Source organism: Lepidochelys kempii, chromosome 2 (genome assembly GCF_965140285.1).
Source record: "Lepidochelys kempii isolate rLepKem1 chromosome 2, rLepKem1.hap1, whole genome shotgun sequence".
NCBI lineage: Eukaryota > Metazoa > Chordata > Testudines > Cheloniidae > Lepidochelys > Lepidochelys kempii.
The window spans coordinates 9666971-9688999 of NC_136381.1; the positions used below are offsets into that span (position 1 = coordinate 9666971).

At 40.2% G+C, this 22029-nt stretch overlaps 1 protein-coding gene and 1 pseudogene across 4 annotated transcripts in view; one reads left to right on the forward strand and one right to left on the reverse strand.

Annotated features, from left to right (window-relative positions):
• The window catches only part of PTK2 (protein tyrosine kinase 2), a 378469-nt gene that overhangs the window by 35186 nt on the left and 321254 nt on the right, over positions 1 to 22029 (forward strand). The window lies entirely within an intron of this gene.
• Positions 21437 to 21807, reverse strand: LOC140906321 (small nuclear ribonucleoprotein F pseudogene; annotated as a pseudogene).

Genomic DNA, 22029 nt, shown 5'->3' on the forward strand with positions numbered 1-22029 from the left:
GTGGTTAATATGTTAAAGTGCTTAATGATTGTAATTAGCTGAAATTTAAAAAGAGAACTAACTGCAGAATATAGGTTACCAATAATGCAGTTAGCATCGTCGCTTAGAAAAGATTTGGCAAACAGGATACTTTAATTCAGACAACCAGACCATTCTTAGGCCATGTCTGCACAGTGCTGTTAACAGCGATGTAGTTTGGCTCTAAAATGAGTGATTTTTAACTGTGGCAATTGGTAGTATGTTCATGCCTTATTATGGTATTTTCATTGTTAATCATTGCATTCAAACAGCTCAGTGTTAGTTTGAACTGACCTCTCGGTATTTGGGGCAGATATCCCATGGTGTAGTGTTTTGCTGCTCTGCTCTGTGCGCGCGCTCTCTCTCTCTCTCCTTTTTTTTTTCTTTTTTCTTTCCACCCTGCACTCCATTCTGGGACATGGGATCAAGCTAACAACTTCCTATGATAGCTCTCCTAGCGTTCATTCATTTTGTCTGCATCATTTTCAAACTGATGTCAGGCAGCATGGAGGACCCTGTGCTGAGCATTATGAGTATGGCAGTTGTTCATATGCATGTGCATTTTGAGTCACACAGGCAGATGGATTTGGCCTTGCAGTTTCATAGGCCTGTTGATACTGCAGCAATCCAGCTAGCAAATGAGGAGCAGGAGGATGAAATCAAGTAGTTATTTCTGCAGAGACTGTCCGTGGAGTACCTGAGCACAGTGGAGTTCTGATTTTGGGCTCGGCCAGCTAGCGGTGACGAGTGGGGTAGGGTAGCTCTGAAGACCTGGGATGACCAGCAGTGGTGGCAAAACTGTAGAATGGCAAAGGCAACTTTCCTAGAAATCTGTGGAGCAGCAGTGGGAGAAGACTAACATGAGACTTCCCCTGTGCTTGAAGAAGTGTGGTATCATTGACATCTGGAAACTCGCCACACCCAGTGGCTACCAATCAGTAGTTAATCAGGAGACTGCTGTTGTGCTGTGTCATACAGCTTGGCAGTGCACAGAATGTTATTGATGGCTTTGCATGGATGGGGTTCCCAAGCTGTATAGAGGCCATTGATGAGACACTTGTGCCTTTTCTCTGTGTGTGTGTGTGTGTATACACACACACTCTGATTCAAAGACGTTAACAGAAAAGAGTTTTTTTTCCCATCCTGCTGTGAGGTCTGGTTGATCACAGTGGAAGATTCATCAGTATTAATGTGGGGTGGTCTGGTAGGGTCCATGATGCCAGGATAGTTAGAAATCCATGCCTGTTTGTTGGAATGAGCAAGGGAACTTTTGCTCCTCAGCACATTGTGGATGTTAATGGAGTTATGTTTCCTTCACTCAGTCTGGAAGACCCATATTACCCTCTGCTTCTCTAGCTTATGAAGTCTTTCACTGGACAGTTGAACATGAAAAGGAGAGATTTAACTTTGCCCTGAGGAGCTGTAGAATGTCAGTGGAGAGTGTGTTCAGGTGGCTGAAAAGAAAATGGTGGTGCCTTATGAGAAGACTGGGTGTTTCTCATCATTGTGCCACGTGTGATAAGTGCCTACTATATTTTGCACAATATATATGAAACCAAGGGAGAAATCCTGGAGGATGGATGGGAACAGGAGCTGCAGAGATTTTTTCGAAATTATGGTCATCCAGAGAGGGTACCCCTTCAGAATAGCCCAAGTGGTCAAGGGAACAGCGTGCAGGATACCTTATGTTTCTACTTTGAGGCCAGTGAGTAGTTGTGGCTAATAAATGCTTTGTAAGCAAAGAAATAAGTTTTTTGGTTTGATTTTTATTATGAATTAAAGGCAGGGGGTGGTGTGTGTGGTGCCAATGAGAGTTTGAGTTGTATCTGAATTAAGTTTTCAAGACTGGCTTTTAGAAATTGCATTTATTGAGTATGAAAAAAGTGACAATGCTGCTTCAATAAAAAATAAACAATTGATCAGGGAATGTAGTCGTCATCATCTTAGCATATGTGCAACGTGCCTCAGGTGGCATGTGACCAGGATTCATCACCAAATTTGGTTCACTACTTGGATTGTTAGCTTCCCCGGCTTGGGCCTGGTACTGATGGAGAGTGCAATTTGAATGCTGATCCATGCCCCACAGGGAATGTAGTGCAAAGTTAAGAATGGTGGTATTGAGGGATGGCTACACTGAGGAATGGCTACAATCCTGAACTCCAGAAAATAATGCGCATTCCATCTTCTGTGGGACTAAAGGTAGTGAGAGGCAGATGTAAACCGTTTGATTGAAAAAGTGGTCCCAGTATGGTGTATTTCTACATTTTGCAGGACATTGGAATTCTGGGGCACAGTGTTTGATCTTTGCAGCAAAAAGTGCTCCATCACAGCTGTTTGCCTCTGAAGTATCTGCATCATGTCCCTCTCAATGGTCACTTGCTCCCTATCAGTGGTCACACGCTCCATTTCAACCTTTTGAGAATGCTTCAGGAAATCTTTCCCCCCACAACTCTGTCTTCATGGGCCTCTGTTGTTGGGAATTAAAGACTTAATGGAACAGATTGGAGTTCTTTGTCTTTGTTTTCCCTGAAATTTGAAAGCCTTTGTGGCGGCAGCCACTCTTCCCTCTTTGCGCCATTGCAGGTGCTAAGGAAAATAAGAAAAAAAAATTAACTTATTGTCAAACTCCTCATAGTCTTTGTCATAACAATGATAAAATGTTTCTTTTCCCATAATTTTGGAATCTCATTCTCATCTTCTCTTCCTACGGCTGTGGTTCACTTTGAGTTGATAAGATGTTTCCCAACTTACTTCCCCATACTACAGGCTCCTTGTACTTTATTTAGGAGATGGGTAGGTGTGGGGGTAGGGGTTACAGACACGTAAGATGTTTTTTTAAAGTACATTTGGTTTGGAGCTGGGAGGTGGATGGATAGAGGCTTCTTTTCATTTTTTATGTGGGTGCAGTGAACAAGTTAATATTCTATGTACACCTCTGCAGGCTGCCCTGACAAGGAAGAATCTAACATGGAGGCAGGTCACCAGGAAACAGAGAACAGTGCTGTTTTTAAAAAAGCAAAGGGGAAACTGGATAGTTTCCCCCCAGCTGGTGCAGGAGTGGAAAGGAAACACTTACTGTGTTGGCAGAACTGAGAGAACAGTGTCCCTGTTGTTAGGAAGAGACAGGTAGTAGTAATGGGGGATTCAATTATTAGAAATATAGATAGTTGGGTTTGTGATTATAAGGAGAACCACATGTTGAATCGCTTGTCGGGTGCGAAGGTTGCAGACCACTCGTGATATCTAGATAGACATATGTGCAGTGCTAGGAAGGAGCCGGTGGTCGTGGTATATGTAGGTACCAATGACATAGGGAAAGGTAGGAGACCAAATTCAGACTGCAAGGTAAGAGATTAAAGTTTAATATCTCCATGGCAGCATTCTCTGAAAAGCTTCCAGTTCCATGCACAAGGCCAGTTAGGTAGAACTTCAGGGTCTCAAGATGTGGATGAGATGATGGTGTTTGGAGGAGGGATTTAGATTTATTAGGAAATGGAGAATTTTTTGGGAAAGGAGGAGCCTGAACAGGAAGGATGGGGTTCACCTAAACCAAAACAGAACCAGATTGCTGGCATATAAAATTAAAAAGGTCGGAGTGGAATTTTTAAACTAAGGGCTGGAGGAAAGCCAACAGGGGTGAAGGAGCACACAGTTTTGACAGGCACATCTCTTAGGGGAGGAGTTATTAAAGGGGATACTCAATATCTTAGGAAAGAGGAGAGATTTGAAGTTGATAAAGTACAGGTGGGAACTGAAGAGAGTCCCAATGAAAGAGCCCCATTCAGTTACATCACATGAAGGCAGAAGAATATTGACGAATTTTGAAAGTACTTTTATACAAATGCAAGTAGTCTAAATACTAATATGAGCGAACTTGAGTGCCTGGTATTAAATGAGGTTATTGATATAATAGGCATCATAGAAACCTAGTGGAATGATGATAATGTGACACAGTGTTGCCACGCTACAGAATGACAGAGTAGGTCACAATGGTGTGGGGAGTTGCACTATATGTGAAAGAAAACATAGTGTCAAATACAGTAAAAATCTTAAATGAATCAAAACATACTGTAGAATATGTATGGATAGTTAGAAATTCCATGCTTGAACAATAAGAGTAAAGCAGTAGGAGTATACTACCGACCACCTGATTAGGATGGTGTGATGGTGATTGTCAAATGCTCAGGGAAATTAGAGAGGCTACAAAAACAGAAAACCCAATAATAATGGGGGATTTCAACTATCCACATATTGACTGGGTACATGTCATCCAAGATGGGATGCAGGGATAAAATTTCTAGACACCATTACTGACTGCTTCTTGGAGCAGCTAGTCCTGGACCCCACAAGGGGGAGGCAATTCTGGATTTAGTCCTAAACGGTGCACAGGATCTGATCCAAGAGTTGAATAGAGCTGAACCACTCAGTAATAGAGACCATAATGTAGTTAAATTTAACATTCTTGCGGGGGGGGGGGGGAAGTACCAAAGAAACTCACCACAGTAGCATTTAATTTAAAAAAGGGGAACTATACAAAAATGAGGAGGCTAGTTAAATGGAAATGAAAAGGAAGTCCCAAGAGTGAACTGCCTGCAAGCTGCATGGAAAATTTAAAAAATCATCCTAATAGAGGCTTAAGCAATATGTATACCGCAAATAAATATAAAACCAGCAAGTGAACCAAAAAATGCCACCATGGCCAAACAACAAAGTAAAAGAGGTGGTTAGATGCAAAAAGTATCCTTCAAAAATTGGATGTCAGATCTCACTGAGGAAAATAGAAAGGAGCATAAACTCTGGTAAGTCAAGTATAAAAGTATAATTAGGCAGGCCAAAAAAGAATTTGAAGAGCAACTAGCAAAAGACACAAGCTAACAGTAATTTGTTTTTAAGTACATCAGAAGCAGGAAATCTTCCAAAAAATCAGTGGGCCACTAGATGTTTGAGGTGCTAAAGGAGCACTCGAGAAAGACCAGGCTGTTGCTGTAAACCTAAATGGATTCTCTGTACTGGTCTTCATTGCAGAAGGTGTGAAGGAGATTCCCACACTCGAGCCATTCTTTTTAGGGGACAAATCTGAATATCTGTCCCAGATTGAGGTGTCAATAGAGGAGGTTTTGGAACAAATTGACCAATTAAAGATTAATAAGTCACCAGGACCAGATAGTATTCACTCAAGAGTTCTAAAGGAATTCAAATATGAAATTCCAGAACTACTAACTTTGGTATGTAACTTACCACTTCAATCAGCCTGTGACAGGTAACTTGGAGCAGCTCCCTGATCAATGACATTACTGCAGCCTGAAGAGGGCTGCAGGCCCAGCTGGAGGCAGTTAATCTTTCCATTGGAGGATGATGAGCACCTGGATGGTAATCGCTGGGCTAGTGATGTAATTGGGAGGATACAAGTGGAATGAACAGGAAGCCTGGGGATCTCGAGGGTGAGATGGGGCTGAAGAGTGAAGGCTGTGGGGAAACCGCCTCTGTCTGTAAGCCTGCAGTAAACTTGGTAATGAAATAATAAATACACACATGATGAAAGTAACAACGTGGTGTGTATTTGTGACTGTGGAATCAAATGAACTGGCCAGGCAGTGAAGTACTGGGTAGTGGCAGAGGCGCTCTGTGCTACAGCCTCTGTACCAGATGACTGGAGGATAGCTAATGTGGTGATCTTAAAAAAAAAAACAAAAAACCCCAAACCAACCTCTTGTGATAATCCTGGCAATTACAGGCTGGTAAACCTAACTTCATAACCAGGCAAAGTGGTTGAAACTATAGTAGAGAACAGAAGTATCAGACACAGAAGAACTGGATATGTTGGGGAAGAGTAAACATGGCTTTTATAAAGGGAAATCATGCCTCACCAATCTATTAGAATTGTTTGAGGGTGTCATCAAACATGTAGACATGGGTAATCCAGTGGATATAGTGTACTTGGACTTTCAGAAAGCCTTTGACAAGGTCCCTCACCAAAGGTTCTTAAACAAAGTACGCAGTCAAGGGATAAGTGGGGAGATCCTTTCGTGGATCAGTAAGTGGTTAAAAGATGGAAAACAAAGGATAGGCATAAATGATCAGTTTTCACAGTGGAGAGAGGTAAATAGTGGTGTCCTCCAAGGCTCTGTACAGGGACCAATGTTGTTCAGCATATTCATGAATGATCTTAAAAAAAGAGTAAACAGTGAGGTGGCAAAGTTTTCAGACAATACAAATCTACTCAAGGTAGTTAAGTCCAAAGCTGACTGTGAAGAGTTACAAAGGGATCTCACAAAACTGGGTGACTGGACAACAACATGACAGATGAAATTCAGTGTTGACAAATGCAAAGCTGTGTGGATTAGAAAACATAATCCCAACTATACATAAAAAATGATGGAGTCTAAATTAGCTGCTACCACTCATGAAAGAGATCTTGGAGTCATTGTGGATAGTTCTCTGAAAACATATGTTCAATGATCCGTGGCAGTCAAAAAAGCTAACAGTGTTAGGAACCATTATGAAATGGATAGATAGTAAGACACAAAATATCTCATGCCACTATATAAATCTGTGGAACTCCCACACCTTGAATACTGTGTGCCATTCTGGTCATCCTGTTTCAGAAGAACTTCTATTAGAATTAGAAAAGGTACAGAGAAGGGCAGCAAAGTGATTAGGGGTATGGAACAGCTTTCATTAAAAAGACTTTTCATCTTAGAAAAGAGATGACCGAAGGGGATTGTGATAGAGGTCTATTCAGATCATGAATGGTAAACTCTGTGTAGTCTTGAAAGTTTCTCTCTCTCACCAGTTTGGTTAGTTAGTCCAAAAAGATATTACCTCATCCACCTTGTCTCTCTGATATCCTGGGCCCAACATGACTACAACATCACGGCATAAACTGAATTTAGTCACAGGTATATTATATATTAATACATTAAAATTTTTTATGAAGTCGTTAGGGTTGCTACACCAACATGCCTGATACAAACTCAAAAAATTAAGGAAATGAAAAGTTAAGCCATCTCACAATACGCACCCTCTGCTCCTCTACTCACAAGCATATATCTTAGCATTACTGTAAGTACTGTATACGGACTATGCATTTCAACCTTAATTCTGTTTTATTTTCACCCACTCGGTAGACTTTTCCCCCCTCAAACCCTAACAGTAGTAGTTGGGTGTGTTAGGAGATGGTAGTTCAACCATCCTGCTGCACAACACCCTTTATTAAGTAGGGTAATGGAAGGCTAGCATTCCTAGGGGGAAAAGAAGAGGGCAGAGTTAGTGTTGCTCTGTATGATATATCGTAGATGTAGTAAAGTAAGATATGCACTGGGTGGCTTAAGTTTTCATTTCTTTCCTTTTGTGGGTTTGTGTCACGTGTGTGTGTCTCTCAACCCAAACTCCTTCACAACTAACCCGTTTGTGTATTAATTACCTAGGTTTCTGTAATGTCCTTTTGGGATCAGGCAATGGAGGGGGTGGCACTGGGGGTAGAAGTGCCATGGAGAAATACTTTATCCATCAGTAGCTGCACATAAACCCTTCTCTGGCAGAAGAAAATGTGACACTTTATGTGAACCTGGCCCCACCAATCAGCATGAGTGTACCACCTCCTCATTGCCCTACCAATCAGGCTTGTGTGTATCCAGCCTGTATCAACCAATTGGGCTTAGTTGTGCATGTTCTCAATCTCCCTGGTCTCCAATATCAACATAATTAGGCTTTTGTGTCCCACCCTCACACCAAAACAGCTAATCAGGCGTGTATGTACCTTGCTCCCATCAATCAATTTTGTATGCACAGCACATACATTTCCAGCTATATCTTGCATAATGACCAGAAATGATCCTAAACCTGGGCAGGAGTTGTAGACCAAGCTGGATGAGCAAGTGTCTCAGAGAGGTGATTAAGAAAAATCAGAAAGCCTACAAGGAGTGGAAGATAGGAGGGATTATTAAGGAAAGCTACCTTATTGAGGTCAGAACATGTAGGGATAAAGTGAGAGAGGCCAAAAGCCAGGTAGAGTTGGACCTTGCAAAGGGAATTAAAACCAATAGTAAAAGGTTCTATAGCCATATAAATAAGAAGAAAAGAAAGAAAGAAGAAGTGGGACCACTAAACACTGAGGATGGAGTGGAGGTTAAGGATAATCTATGCATGACCCAATATCTAAATAAATACTTTGCCTCAGTCTTTAATGAGGCTGAGGAGGAGCTTAGGGATAATGATAGGATGATAAATGGGAATGAGGATATGGAGGTAGATACTACCGCATCCGAGGAGGAAGCCAAACTTGAACAGCTTAATGGGACTAAATTGGGGGTCCCAGATAATCTTCATCCAAGAATATTAAAGGAACTGATACATAAAATTGCAAGCCCATTAACAAGAATTTTTAATGAATCTGTAAACTCAAGGGTTGTACCATATGACTGGAGAATTGCTAAAATAGTTCCTGTTTTTAAGAAAGGGAAAAAAGTGATCCGAGTAACTACAAGCCTGTTAGTTTGACATCTGTAGTATGCAAGATCTTGGAAAAAATTTTGAAGGAGAAAGTAGTTAAGGACATTGAGGTCAATGGTAACTGGGACAAAATACAACATGGTTTTACAAAAGGAAGATCATGCCAAACCAACCTGATCTCCTTCTTTGAGAAGGTAACAGATTTTTTAGACAAAGGAAACTCAGTGGATCTAATTTACCTTGATTTCAGTAAGGCATTTGATACGGTTCTACATGGGGAATATTAATTAAATTGGAAAAGATGGGGATCAGTATGAAAATTGAAAGGTGGATAGGGAACTGGTTAAAGGGGAGACTTCAATGGGTCACACTGAAAGGTGAACTGTCAGGCTGGAAGGAGGTTACTAGTGGATTCCTCAGTGATCGGTTTTGGGACCAATCTTATTTAATCTTTTTATTACTGACCTTGGCACAAAAAGTGGGAGTGTGCTAATAAAGTCTGCGGATGACACAAAGCTGGGAGGTATTGCCAATACAGAGAAGGACTGGGATATCATACAGGAAGATCTGGATGACCTTGTAAACTGGACTAATAGTAATAGGATGAAATTTAATAGTGAAAAGTGCAAGGTCATGCATTTAGGGATTAATAACAAGAATTTTTGTTATAAGTTGGGGACACAGTTGGAAGTAACAGAGGAGGAGAAGGACCTCGGAGTATTGGTTGATCACAGGATGACTATGAGCCACCAATGTGATCTCACCATGAAAAAAGCTAATGCGGTCTTGGGATGCATCAGGCGAGGTATTTCCAGAAGAGATAAGGAGCTGTTAGTACCATTATACAAGGCACTGGTAAGACCTCATCTGGAATCTTGTGTGCAGTTCTGGTCTCCCATGTTTAAGAAGGATGAATTCAAACTGGAACAGGTACAGAGAAAGGGCTACTAGAATGATCCAAGGAATGGAAAACTTGTCTTATGAAAGGAGACTCAAAGAACTTGGCTTGTTTAGCCTAACCAAAAGAAGGCTGAGGGGAGATATGATGGCTCTCTATAAATATATCAGAGGGATAAATACCATGGAGGTAGAGGAATTATTTAAGCTCAGTACCAATGTGGACACAAGAACAAATGGTTATAAACTGGCCATCGGGAAGTTTAGACTTGAAATTAGATGAAGGTTTCTAACCATTGGAGGAGTGAAGTTCTGGAATAGCCTTCCAAGGGGAGCAGTAGGGGCAAAAGACCTATCTGGCTTCAAGACTAAGCTTGATAAGTTTATGGAGGGGATGGTGTGATGGGATAGCCTAATTTTGGCAATTAATTGATCTTTGACTATTAGCAGTAAATATGCCCAATGGCCTGTGATGGGATGTTAGATGGGGTGGGATCTGAGTTACTAAAGAGAATTCTTTCCTGGGTTTCTGGCTGGTGAGTCTTGCCCACATGCTCAGGGTTTAGCTGATTGCCATATTTGGGGTCGGGAGGGAATTTTTCTCCAGGGCAGATTGGCAGAGGCCCTGGGAGTTTTTCGCCTTCCTCTGCAGCGTGGGGCATGGGTCACTTGCTGGAGGATTCTCTGCACCTTGAGGTCTTTAAACCATGATTTGAGGACTTCAGTAGCTCAGACATAGGTTAGGGGTTTATTACAGGAGTGGGTGGGTGAGATTCTATGGCCTGTGTTGAGCAGGAGGTCAGACTAGATGATCATAATGGTCCCTTCTGACCTTAAAGTCTATGATTCTATGAACTCCCCATTGCACCAGTGTGACAGTTCTTGGGGTATCCAGGGCTGTGAGTCACCTTGTTTCCACCTGCCTCCAGTGTGAGGGAGCCTTGTCTTTACTAGCTGGGTACTAGCTCCCTCACACAGCCAGCATGTCATCCACTCAAGCACTCTTCTCTGAGCTACAGTAGTCCTGTTTTTGCCTTGCAGGTTGACAACAAATACAACCCTGTCATCGAGTCCCTTCAAAGTGCCTCCTGTGGTATCTAGCCCCAAATCACTGGATACCTACAGAGATCCCATATCCTCTGTTCCCAGAGGAATAATGTACTGCAGTTAACCTGTTGCTTCTTAGACCACTGCTACAGTGTTGTGCACAGCATTTCAGTTCCATTACAAAACAAAAGGAAATTTATTTAAGAAAGAATAGAGATTCAAATAAAAAAAGAAGTGTGAGAGATGAGAACAAGTGGCTACATATGAAACAACATTGTAACACACATTCTAAAGCCTAAACTTAACTAACAAGTTATCCTCCTGTCTAAAGATTACCTTACCCAAAGTTCTCGTCAGGATTTTCAACCAAGCCTGGCTGAGATCCTTTTTTCATGAAGGAAGCTCTGTCAGTTTACTTCCTACGTGAAGGAGGAGAGGGTGTCTCTTGGCATCCCCAAATATACCAGAACAGACCTTTGATGTTCAAGATAGGGTTTCCCTTACCTGCTGTTTACTTCTTCCTGTTAATTGTCTTCTGAAGTCTCTGCCAGCTCTTGGCTTAGAATGCTTATAAGGCTTAAAATGCTAATAGACTCCTATTATGTGACATAAAATACACAATTATCTTCCCCAGAGAAAAGTGTCTCCCAATCCCTGTCATGAGGAGTTGGTCTCAAGACATACTGCCTTTGAATTACCTGTTTTTAACTACAGACGTAGAGAATAAATTTTTTTGTATGTATACATAACTCCTCACACGTTCCCCGTACGTACATTTTGGAATGGTTATGATGACCAGTGACACACAAGCTTTCATTCAATAATAAATTACATTACATTCTTTTGCTGAATCCAGGGGATTCCTCTACTCTTAAATACCTCAGTGCGCTCTACCAGTTGGCATCTGGTTCTTGGGTCACAACCATTTCTCTTCTAGGTCCACCTCTCTATTAAGTTTTATGTAGATGTCAGCCAACAATGGAAAAGTAGGACTGCCAAGGAAAATTTCAATCTGAGCTCAAGTTCAGAGGTTTCCTATTATTAACTAATGAAGAGAAATGAAACAAAAATTACACAGCAAATTCAAAGGGCGTAAAAATGTTCGCTGTGAAATTTCACACCAATTAACCACCTACTTTTAGAGGAAAAAGAGGAATTTATACTCCACTTTTGGGTCATTTTAGAACACAATCCATACTATGGAATTTCATGACTCAAATGTCACTACTTTTCAATTCCAACACAAGGAAAGCACAATTCTTTGACCTTGCTTTCAATAACAAACAAACATAGCATAGCAGGCCATAAATAAATAAATAAATAAATGCAATTTTAAAATCCCCCAAATCCTCTCTCAACACATTCAAAAAGCAGCACGGAAATGGAAATATGCAAAATGGCCAAGTTTTGGTTACTGTGTGTGTGTTGTTGTTTTTTTTCTTGACTTCCAGTCTTAATGTTTTGTTAATGCAAGCTTTGTATGTGTGGTGTTTTTTTAAGTAATGGGGAAAATACAGAAGAGTTAGGTTGAGTTTTACAATTAATGCCAAGGAGAATGCCCTTAGTAAGGAGTAAGGACTAGCTAAGGGTATGTCTACACTGGAAAGTTATTAACAAAACTTTTGTCTTTCACAGGTATTTTAAAAAGCCCTCCACCCACAAAAGACAAAAGTTTTGCCGACGCAAGTGGCAGTGTGAATGCGGCTTTGTCGGCAGGAATGCTCTGCTGCCGACAAAGCTAATGCCGCTCGCGGGGCTGGAAGTATTTTGTCGGCAAAAGTGCTGACAGAGTGCCGACAAAGAGTGTTTACATGGTGACTTTTAGCAACAAGGCTGTGTTGACACTGCCTTGTCGCTAAAAGCTGCGTGGTGTAAACAAAAGTGTCACAGCACACTATTACTTTAAAAATGTCTGTATGAAATTTTAGTTTGTATTGACTTCGCTAGTGCTTTTTATGTAGCCTGTTGTAAATCTTGGCAAATATCTAGATGAGTTGATGTACCCCCTGGAAGACCTCTGCATAACCCCATTTGTTGCTTCCACAAATGATATAAAACCGCATTTTTACCAGAAAGAAAAGGAGTACTTATGGCACCGTAGAGACAAACCAATTTATTTGAGCATAAGCTTTCGTGAGCTACAGCTCACTTCAGGTATGCATCCGATGCAATAAATTGGTTAGTCTCTAAGGTGCCACAAGTACTCCTTTTCTTTTTGCGAATACAGACTAACACGGCTGTTACTCTGAAACCTAACACGGCTGTTACTCTGAAACCTGTCATTTTTACCAGAGTGACCCTTGTCTGAAATGCAGTGATGCAGGAATCTAACAAACTTCAACTTTTCAATTATTTTATTTTATTTATTTTATTTTTTTTTAAACTCCTGGGCAGCTAATACCTGAATGGGTGGTTTGGTCTCTTGAGAATAAGGAGGCTGTTAAGGAAAGCTTAAAACAGTTCCGTTAGTAACTTTAAAAAAAAAAAATCATCCTATTGCCTCTTATCATTAAAGTTGCGTAAAATGTTTTTTGGAGTGAGGACATGTTTTGATTTGCATGGTAAGAAATTTGAGAGCTTTCTAGTGTTTAGAGAATTGAGGGAGGGAGGCAGAGACAGATGTGAGCAGCCCAGGGACAAGGAAACCATTCCAAACATACTTTCCTTTCAGGGCTGCCTTTTTTCACAGTGCAAAAATGCTGGTTTTTGGATTTTTGAATTGTGCAAATAGTGGTACGTATTAGTATGTATATTGAACATATTCCTTCTTTACATATTTAATTAAATGTAAATATGGAGGGGGAGGGATAGCTCAGTGGTTTGAGCATTGGCCTGCTAAACCCAGGGTTGTGAGTTCAATCCTTGAGGGGGCCATTGAGGGATCTGGGGCAAAAATTGGAGATTGGTCCTGCTTTGAGCAGGGGGTTGAACTAGATGACCTCCTGAGGTCCCTTCCAACCCAGATATTCTATAATTCTATGATTCTATGAAATGGATTTATGTAAAAATACCTTTATAATACAAGTGTGTTCATAGCCCATGAATACTAAAAGATTTCTGGGGGAATACATTTGTGTAACTGGCAATAAATCTTTGACTCAGTGGTTTTGCTGTAGTGTAGTTCACTTTACAAAATATTTCTATTAAATCTCTAATAACCCTCTGCCTCAGGTTTAGCAGACTATATATTGACTGTAAATTAGATATTGATTTGTGTATTGCTGATTTTTTTAAACTTGCTGTTTTGAAGTCTGAAGCTAATGTAGACATTTACAAGGTAAATTGCTTTCCTAGTTTGAACTTGAAAATCTACTGGTTTCAGTGACAGAGAATGAGGTTTGGTTTTTGAATTAATGTTTCATTTTTTTGTTTTAATTATCCATATATACTGGTCTCTACGTTAACTAACTTCACAAATTGAAAACAAGCTCGTAGCATAGATGCCTAAAATCTTTCACTTTTACTATCTTTTACTATTACTTTTTCTGTGCTAATATGATGGGAAAATAAGAACAAGCTGGTGCCTCTAACACTGGGAACAAGTTGATGACATGAGAGCAGTGAGAATGAATTTGTTCACATTTACATTTAAAAATGTTATTAAGAAATTCTACACTGAGTCTGTCAACAACTGTGGCACTCTCCCAATAACACCAATGATTGGACTTCAGTTTATTGAAGCAATTCACCAAAAGCATCACTGCACCTCTGTTAGTCAGTGCTGTTGTCCATTCAGAAGTAAGAACTATTTCTTAGCTGGAAATTTTGTCGTTTACTTAGATCAGCTGATTGGCATGATCACATTTTGTTGACTTTAAGTTCTCTGCAGTGTAGAATGGAGATTACTTGTCTGTTCTCTTTTTATCTGGGAAATGTCATCTGAGAAAGAGTCATGTTGGCCTAAGGGTTTCAAAATAGTCTGTTGGCTCCATTGTGCCTGACCAAATAAGTTATAAGCAGATAAGATGTACACCATCAGTCTGTACCAAATGGAATCTGAGTCACAGAAACCAGTTTTTACTTATGAAATAATATTTGCTTTGTTTGTAGTTGGTCTATAATACACATACTTTCTTTAGAAGCAGAGTAGGTGGGAGCAGTAGCTCCTGCAGAGGTTAAATCTTGAAAGCCTGAATACAGCAAAGAGAAATGAATTGATACCATAAAGGCCATTTATATTTTGTTTATTTTTTTACCTGTCTTACTATGCACTACTTTCATTAAATAGCGAAAAATGGTAATATATTTCTACAAGCATTTCAGAAATAGATCTGCTTGGTGGTGTTCAGGTTATAGAAAGTTAAAACTTAGGAGTTCTGGCATATTACTCTTTTGAAAAGGTGCCTTAGTGAATGAGTCATATTGCCATGAGAGTACCATATGCATAATTTCAGAATTGTAGTTTGTAATGAATTTTGAACATTGTTTAATTACTGTGCAGACTTTAGAGTTTCAGAGCCGTATGTTCAGAAGTGACATGTAACTATGGATAGTGGGGGAGAGCCCAAGGTTCTGTGGGGGCACATGACCCCTGCACGTGTTGCCTCTGCTTTGCCCCCTGAAACTTGGTATGTATGTAGACAACATACATTAGCAACTACCTCCTCCTCCTCCTCCTCCTGCTCTCTGTCCTGTGACTGCACAGCCCCTTGCAGAACTTCCAGGTCTCATTCCAGATCTGGGATCTAAAAAGGAGTAACATTATCTATTTTGATCATTCTGTGGTATGAGATCTGAAGTTGCTGTGATATAATAGAATGGGTGAGAATGGGAATATGTTCCTTACCTCAAAGGGCATCTCCTGAACACTGCCAGAGGACATGCCTCTTTGGCCATGCAAGGAGGGAGATATGGTCTGGCAGGCAGTCAATTCTGGAAAGTGGTAGAAGTGTCTCCTGACATCTGGTAATGAGTTGTCTTTTTCCTCCCCATCCCTCTAACATGGGCAGCTACAGGATTTCTTTATTAACCCCTTTCATGGCTGTGGAGAGGGGAGAAAGAACCAGGCCATAGATACCCATTAGTCTTATGGACTATTGCGAGCCCCAGCAGAGGTATGACTCAGAGGCTGAGGGAAAGGAGATGAACTGGCACCCTAGCAAAAGCTTGCTCTTTGGTGAAGAACGATAGGAAAGGGAAGTCACTGTCTCTTACAGAACTGTATATATTTCACCATAGCAGCCGTGTTAGTCTGTATCTGCAAACAGAAAAGGAGTACTTGTGGCACCTTAGAGACTAACAAATTTATTTCAGCATAAGCTTTCGTGAGCTACAGTCACTTGAGCCATAGCTCACGAAAGCTTATGGTCAAATAAATTTGTTAGTCTCTAAGGTGCCACAAGTACTCCTTTTCTTAGAACTGTACATACTTATTGTTTGTTCCCTGAGCTTCCTCCCGTTTGTATATATTTCTAATGACTAAGTGGCTAAAATTCGGTGTATTTTCCCAGGTGGTGTTGGAGCAGACCAGTATAGAGAAGAACTGCCTAACTTTATTATTTAACACCAATTCCATGATGTGATGTCTTTAGCATATGCAATCTGAAATTGCATTGGCTTCATACTGTCGAGAACTCACCCTGCAGACTGAAAAATAGATTTTAACAGCACCAATGGAATATGTATAGAAACCGTTTAAATGAAAGAACAGTGCAATATATATCCTGTGCTGCATATTAACAGTAAGTGTATGTACTAAAAAGCACCTGAAGTATTACTGTGCTTATGCAATAGCTAGATTTTATGCCTCAGTATCTTAACTGTTTCAAGTATTTTTAACTTCACACACAATTTTGAATATATTTGAACCGCCTTGCACTGAAAAGTGTGTATTTAAAATCTTTTTGCATTAATAATCCAAAACCAATCTAATTAAAGCTAAAATGTGATTCAGATTACTTTGTTTTACAGTTGAACTTAATTTTTTTTTAAAAAAGTCCCCACCCCCCAATTTATGCTTTACACTAAGCTTAATCTGAATGAATTTTTATGATGGTGTATAGTGATGAAACTTTGGAAAGGATATTACGATACCGCTAACTACAGAAGGGTAAAAAAACCTGAAAAACTACTGGCACATTATTTAATGAGCACGATCAATGTATTTTGGTTGTCAAAAAGAGTGGAGAAAGACGTCGCTGTCTTGAGTAGTTTAGTCTTTCAGATGGCAACCATCCAGCTCAAAAGACGACTGTGTAAGCACCAAAGCAGTTCAGTTACTGCGTGTCATTCTTGCAGTATCATGAATGCTAAAAAGTCCAGTTCTTGAGGGACAGTCATTGCCACAGATCATGCAGGCATAAGGCACAGGGCCAGAAGATGAAGCCAACACACTACCAGTGCTTGAGGCCTGTAACACTTTCCTTTTCGCTCTCTTCGTTTTCCTTTCTCTCAAGCACTTCTTTAGTCTCCATAGCTCCCTGGTGCAGTGCAGCCTTTTCTTATCTGCATCTTCCCAGCTTGCAATGTCAAAATTTTGAAAGTTTTCATGTCCCTCTTGCAAACATCCTTGAGCCTAGGTTGGCTCAGTGACTTTGAAGCATCTTCAGGTTGTCCATACAGAGATTCTCTGGCATGCCTCCATCACCAGTCTGATGCAGATGACCAAGCTAACAGTCTGTGTTTCAGAGTAACAGCCGTGTTAGTCTGTATTCGCAAAAAGAAAAGGAGTACTTGTGGCACCTTGGAGACTAACCAATTTATTTGAGCATGAGCTTTCATGAGCTACAGCTCACTTCATCGGATGCATACCGTGGAAACTGCAGCAGACTTTATATACACACAGAGAATATGAAACAATACCTCCTCCCACCCCACTGTCCTGCTGGTAATAGCTTATCTAAAGTGATCATCAGGTTGGGCCATTTCCAGCACAAATCCAGATTTTCTCACCCTCCACTCCCCCACACAAATTCACTCTCCTGCTGGTGATAGCCCATCCAAAGTGACAACTCTTTACACAATGTGCATGATAATCAAGTTGAGCCATTTCCTGCACAAATCCAGGTTCCCTCACCCCCTTCCCAAAAACCCCACACACAAACTCACTATCCTGCTGGTAATAGCTCATCCAAAGTGACCACTCTCCCTACAATGTGCATGATAATCAAGGTGGGCCATTTCCAGCACAAATCCAGGTTTTCTCACACACCCCCCCACCCCCATACACACACAAACTCACTCTCCTGCTGGTAATAGCTCATCCAAACTGACCACTCTCCAAGTTTAAATCCAAGTCTGTGTTTGAGAACAGTGATGAGACTTTGTAGTTTTGCTCTCTCAAGTACTTTGGTTTCAGGAATTTTGATTTCTCACTTGATACTAAAAATACAACAAAGGGTATAGAAGGTGTTTAGTCTTGTCTCATGCCTTCTGTAGGTGATCCAGATCTTGCCACCATATACAGCAGCCTGCTCAAAATGAACATCTGGTAGACCCATATCTTGGTGTTCAGTGTCAGTTTCCTCTTATCCTACATGTGGTTAGTCTGTTGACAGAAAGTGGAGGCAGCCTTTCCAATGGGAGAGTTAAACTATAGATAAAGTAGCCAATATAATTGATTCTAGATAGTAATATTTGTGCACAATTTCTAGCATGGTGCTAACTATTAAAACTTCTGGTGCAATCAACACAATATACATTTTATCATAATTGGATCTTAAAACAGGGTATTTATTGCTTCTTTTTTTAAGTTGCTTTACATACCTTCATTGTCAGTGGCTTATCATAGGTGTACTTCAGTTCTAAATTGTTAGTGTGGTGGTGTTGTCCATTATCAAGGGGGCTCACATTTATTTTTCTTTTTTCTTTTGCTTTGTTTTTCACATTGTGAGATTCAGTAATTTCTTAATTTAAGTTAGTTGGATAAGGAATGGAGATTGCCTTTCTCTTAAGAAAATTAGATTTCTTATATGTCACTTCCTTCCCCCATGCCCCAGAAATGAAAAGGGAAGGAAAAGCTGCATTGGGGGTACTTGCTATACACTCTATCTTGATTAAATAGTGAATGAAAGGAGTTGGTGTTTCAAGCAAATAGAATGGTGAGATAACCTGCACGCTAAAACATTAGAGTAAGCAATTCAAAAAGCAGATCACTATGGCTGTTCTTCTTTTACGATTTATTGTGGCTACTGCCAGATTTAGCAAAATACGTTTGCCCATCTGGCAGCCTAGAGTTGTCTTGTCAGCTGAAGCTAATAGACTTAATGATGGATGCCTTTTGTTTGCTCTGCCTGACTTTGAGTGAAAGGAGACAAAAGAGACTCCCCTGGCTTAAGTGTAGATCATGACGAGCTTACGAGGAAAGGATACCACACTATTTACTTTATAAATCGGGGGAAAATATTCAAAACCAACTAAGCATTTGGATGTTGAGGATTATAAAACCTTATTAAATTCCAGAGGAAATAATTAAGTGCTAGAGAATCTATATGGAAAGCTTATACTGTGGTAAGTAAGGTTTATGGTAACGTTGCCATTCAGCAGTTCAGTGCTGAGGGTGGGAGATTATTTGTTTTCTTATTTTAAACTAATTTAAATGTATTACAAGTCTTTATGTTTGTGCAAAAGATATATCTGTTTCCTGCATTTAAACTAAAATGGTTCTATCAAATATGATAATATTAGAACCTTTGTTGTGGTTCTTCTATATTAATCATTATGATAGTCCTGGCTGGGCTATTTCTTGTTTATTCCTGTGCTGTTATGGCTGTTTTGAATCTAATATGGAGTAAATATATGGACATAGTAATATTGGGCATGTATTCTGCTACAGCATTTTATATATCAATAGGGCTGATTCAAACAACATTCAACTGTACAGACTTGAAAAATCTATATTTACAAGTTACTTCCATCTAGACACTAAAACAACGCTAGTCCTGAAATACTTAACTTTCCAAAGTTTCCCACATAATACTTCATCCAGAATATGTTTCTAAAACGTTGCCAGGGAAGAAATAGCACAAATCTCAGTTTAATTTTCAAATGAGGAAATGTGGAGAGATATTGTCGTATGTAAAATCGATAGTTATTTTTACTATAAATCTGGTGTCATCACAAGATTACAGTAGAATTTAAAAATTCATTTAGGAAAAATGGGCTAGATAATAGATTCTGATCTTTGTTATACTGGTGTAAATCATGAAGTCAGTGGAATTACTGAAGGATTTATTGTGGTGTAACAGATAAAACTCTGGCCCTTTTTCTCAGGTGATAGTATTATTCAGAAATCACCACTGATCTGAAAAATGTTTGTGTTTTTGTTTGTGAACTTGTTTGTGACAACCCTGGAGGCTGAAATCTTCTATTTATCCCGATGACACAGGTACAGGACAGGAAGCAGCAGTTTGTTTTCCCCCAAACACTGTGCCAGAGCCCTGTGGGGGAGGGGACCCACTGATTGCAGTGAAAAGGGAGGTCCAGGGCTATTCAGAACTCTGCCTCTATGCTGCAATTGCCAGTTTGCATCAATTATGGTGTTAGTGGCTTTCATGATATGTTTACCTGCCCTCCAGGAACTGCACTGACATCACCAAACGTGTTTCACATAGGCCACCAGACAGCCATTGGGTGGCAACTTTTGCTCATTACCTTCTGCTGACTTCAGACCTGCAACCTAGAAGTATAAATTTTGCATATCCTATTGACAGTCTCCTGACCCATTCAATCCCTTGTCTTGCTTTCCCCATCCCTTCTGCCAGTGCTCATAAAATCTGTTCGTGTTCTGTGTCATGATATAATAAAAGTTGTTAGCTGAAACTTTTCTTATTAAAAAGAAAAATCAGTCTGGACATACTGGGATACATACATGCGACCGAGAGAGAGATCTTGTGTAGGCAATTGGGCAGGTATGTACAATTCAAATGTTAATTTACAGCAACCAACTTTTGTATATTCTGTATTGAAGATACATATTATATATGTGATGTTACCTAAAATGCACAAATCTTCCTATATAAATCTTTCTGCAAGTATTTGCCATGGTCTTAAACTGTTTTATGCTAGAGGCAGACAGAAATAATTAATTCACATCTGTCAAATTAAGTTTTTACTGTGTATAAATTGATTAAACACTACAGCAGATTAAGGAAAAAATACTGTCTTAAATAACATTTTAAGACTGTTAGTCTTGATGTCAGACCAAAATTTTGTATTTGATCTATGGACATGAGAAACCATTATTTATGTATATTAAATTTCTGATACGGCCGTACTAGTGTACGGAAGTCATATATATATTACATTAATATGCAAGATGGACATGTTTGGAATATGCAAGTTGCATATACGTTCTGACCTGCCACTTGGATCGTCTGTTTGATCATAAACTTTCAGAGAATAGTAATTTGGGGACTCCTTCTTTTATATGAAAAGAGAGGAGTACATGTTGAAAGGTGCCAGCAGATATATGACACCACCAATTAGGAGAATAAAGTATTTTCCATGTTAGTATTGCATACTGAAAATTCTTTTTCTGCATCCTCTAATTTCCTCTCCTCTTACTTCCCTTATCTTAGGTTTTAAGTTTGTTGTTTTTTGTCACTGGCTTTACATTACTGGAGTTCCCATCTGCAGCCTCTTTGCCTGCTTTACTGTCCTATCACAATTTTCCCCTTTCCCACTGTGTCTAGCATCCTCCTTGCCCCCACCTCAATCTTTTCTTTCCAATTTTGCTCCCCTGTCACCACGTCTTGTGCAATCATTTCTTGTCCCCCCCCCCCCCCCCCCACAGCACCTGTGTCTCCATCAACCATCAACTTTCCCTTAGGAAATAATCCCACATGCTGCAACTTGAAATACAAATAATAAACACATTAAACTGCTCGGTTAAGATGCATTTAATTAATCAAAGCAATCACATGATCTTTTCTTGTAGCCCTCTTACTGTCCACGAATTTCTGTTTTATTCACTTTGTGACAGAGTGGGGCCAGGTGGCGACAGGAGAGTGTTGTGTTTTGTTTGTTTGTTTGTTTGTTTTTAAGTTGTGGAAAACTGATCTTTATTTTCCAGAAATATACAAACTTATTCTCTCACTTCTCCATCTTCTTCTTCTACTCCTCTGATGTAGAGGACATTGTTATATCTTATCAAAACTTCCACCAAGGTGTCCTGACAATGCACCATCTATGTATTCTTCTGTGTTCGCAAGCTGCATGTTCATGTAGCTGTCAACAGACACCAGGTAGCCCTTGTACTCCATCCCCCACTTCAGCTTCACCATCACCGGCTTCCCTGTCACCCCGTTCAGGAAGGGCTTGGGGTTCAGGGGCAAGCTCATGGTAACGTGGCCTGGCACAAGGCAGCGGTAAAAAGAAAAATTGCTCGCAGGGCCGCACGTGCACCCGCTGGAGTTTAAGAGAAAGGCAGGAAGAGTGTTGGAAGGCAGATATATTAGTCCCAGATTAAGCAGGTCCATTTTCCCTGGGTAAGGTAACAGGGGCAGTTCCAGAACAAGAAGGACTTGCTGGAAAAAATTCAGGCAGGCAGGCTAATTAGGACACCTGGAGCCAATTAAGAGGCTGCTGGAATCAGTTAGGACAGGCTGGCTAATCAGGGCACCTGAGTTTAAAAAGGACCTCCCTTCAGTTTGTGGTGTGCGTTCGAGGAGCTGGGTG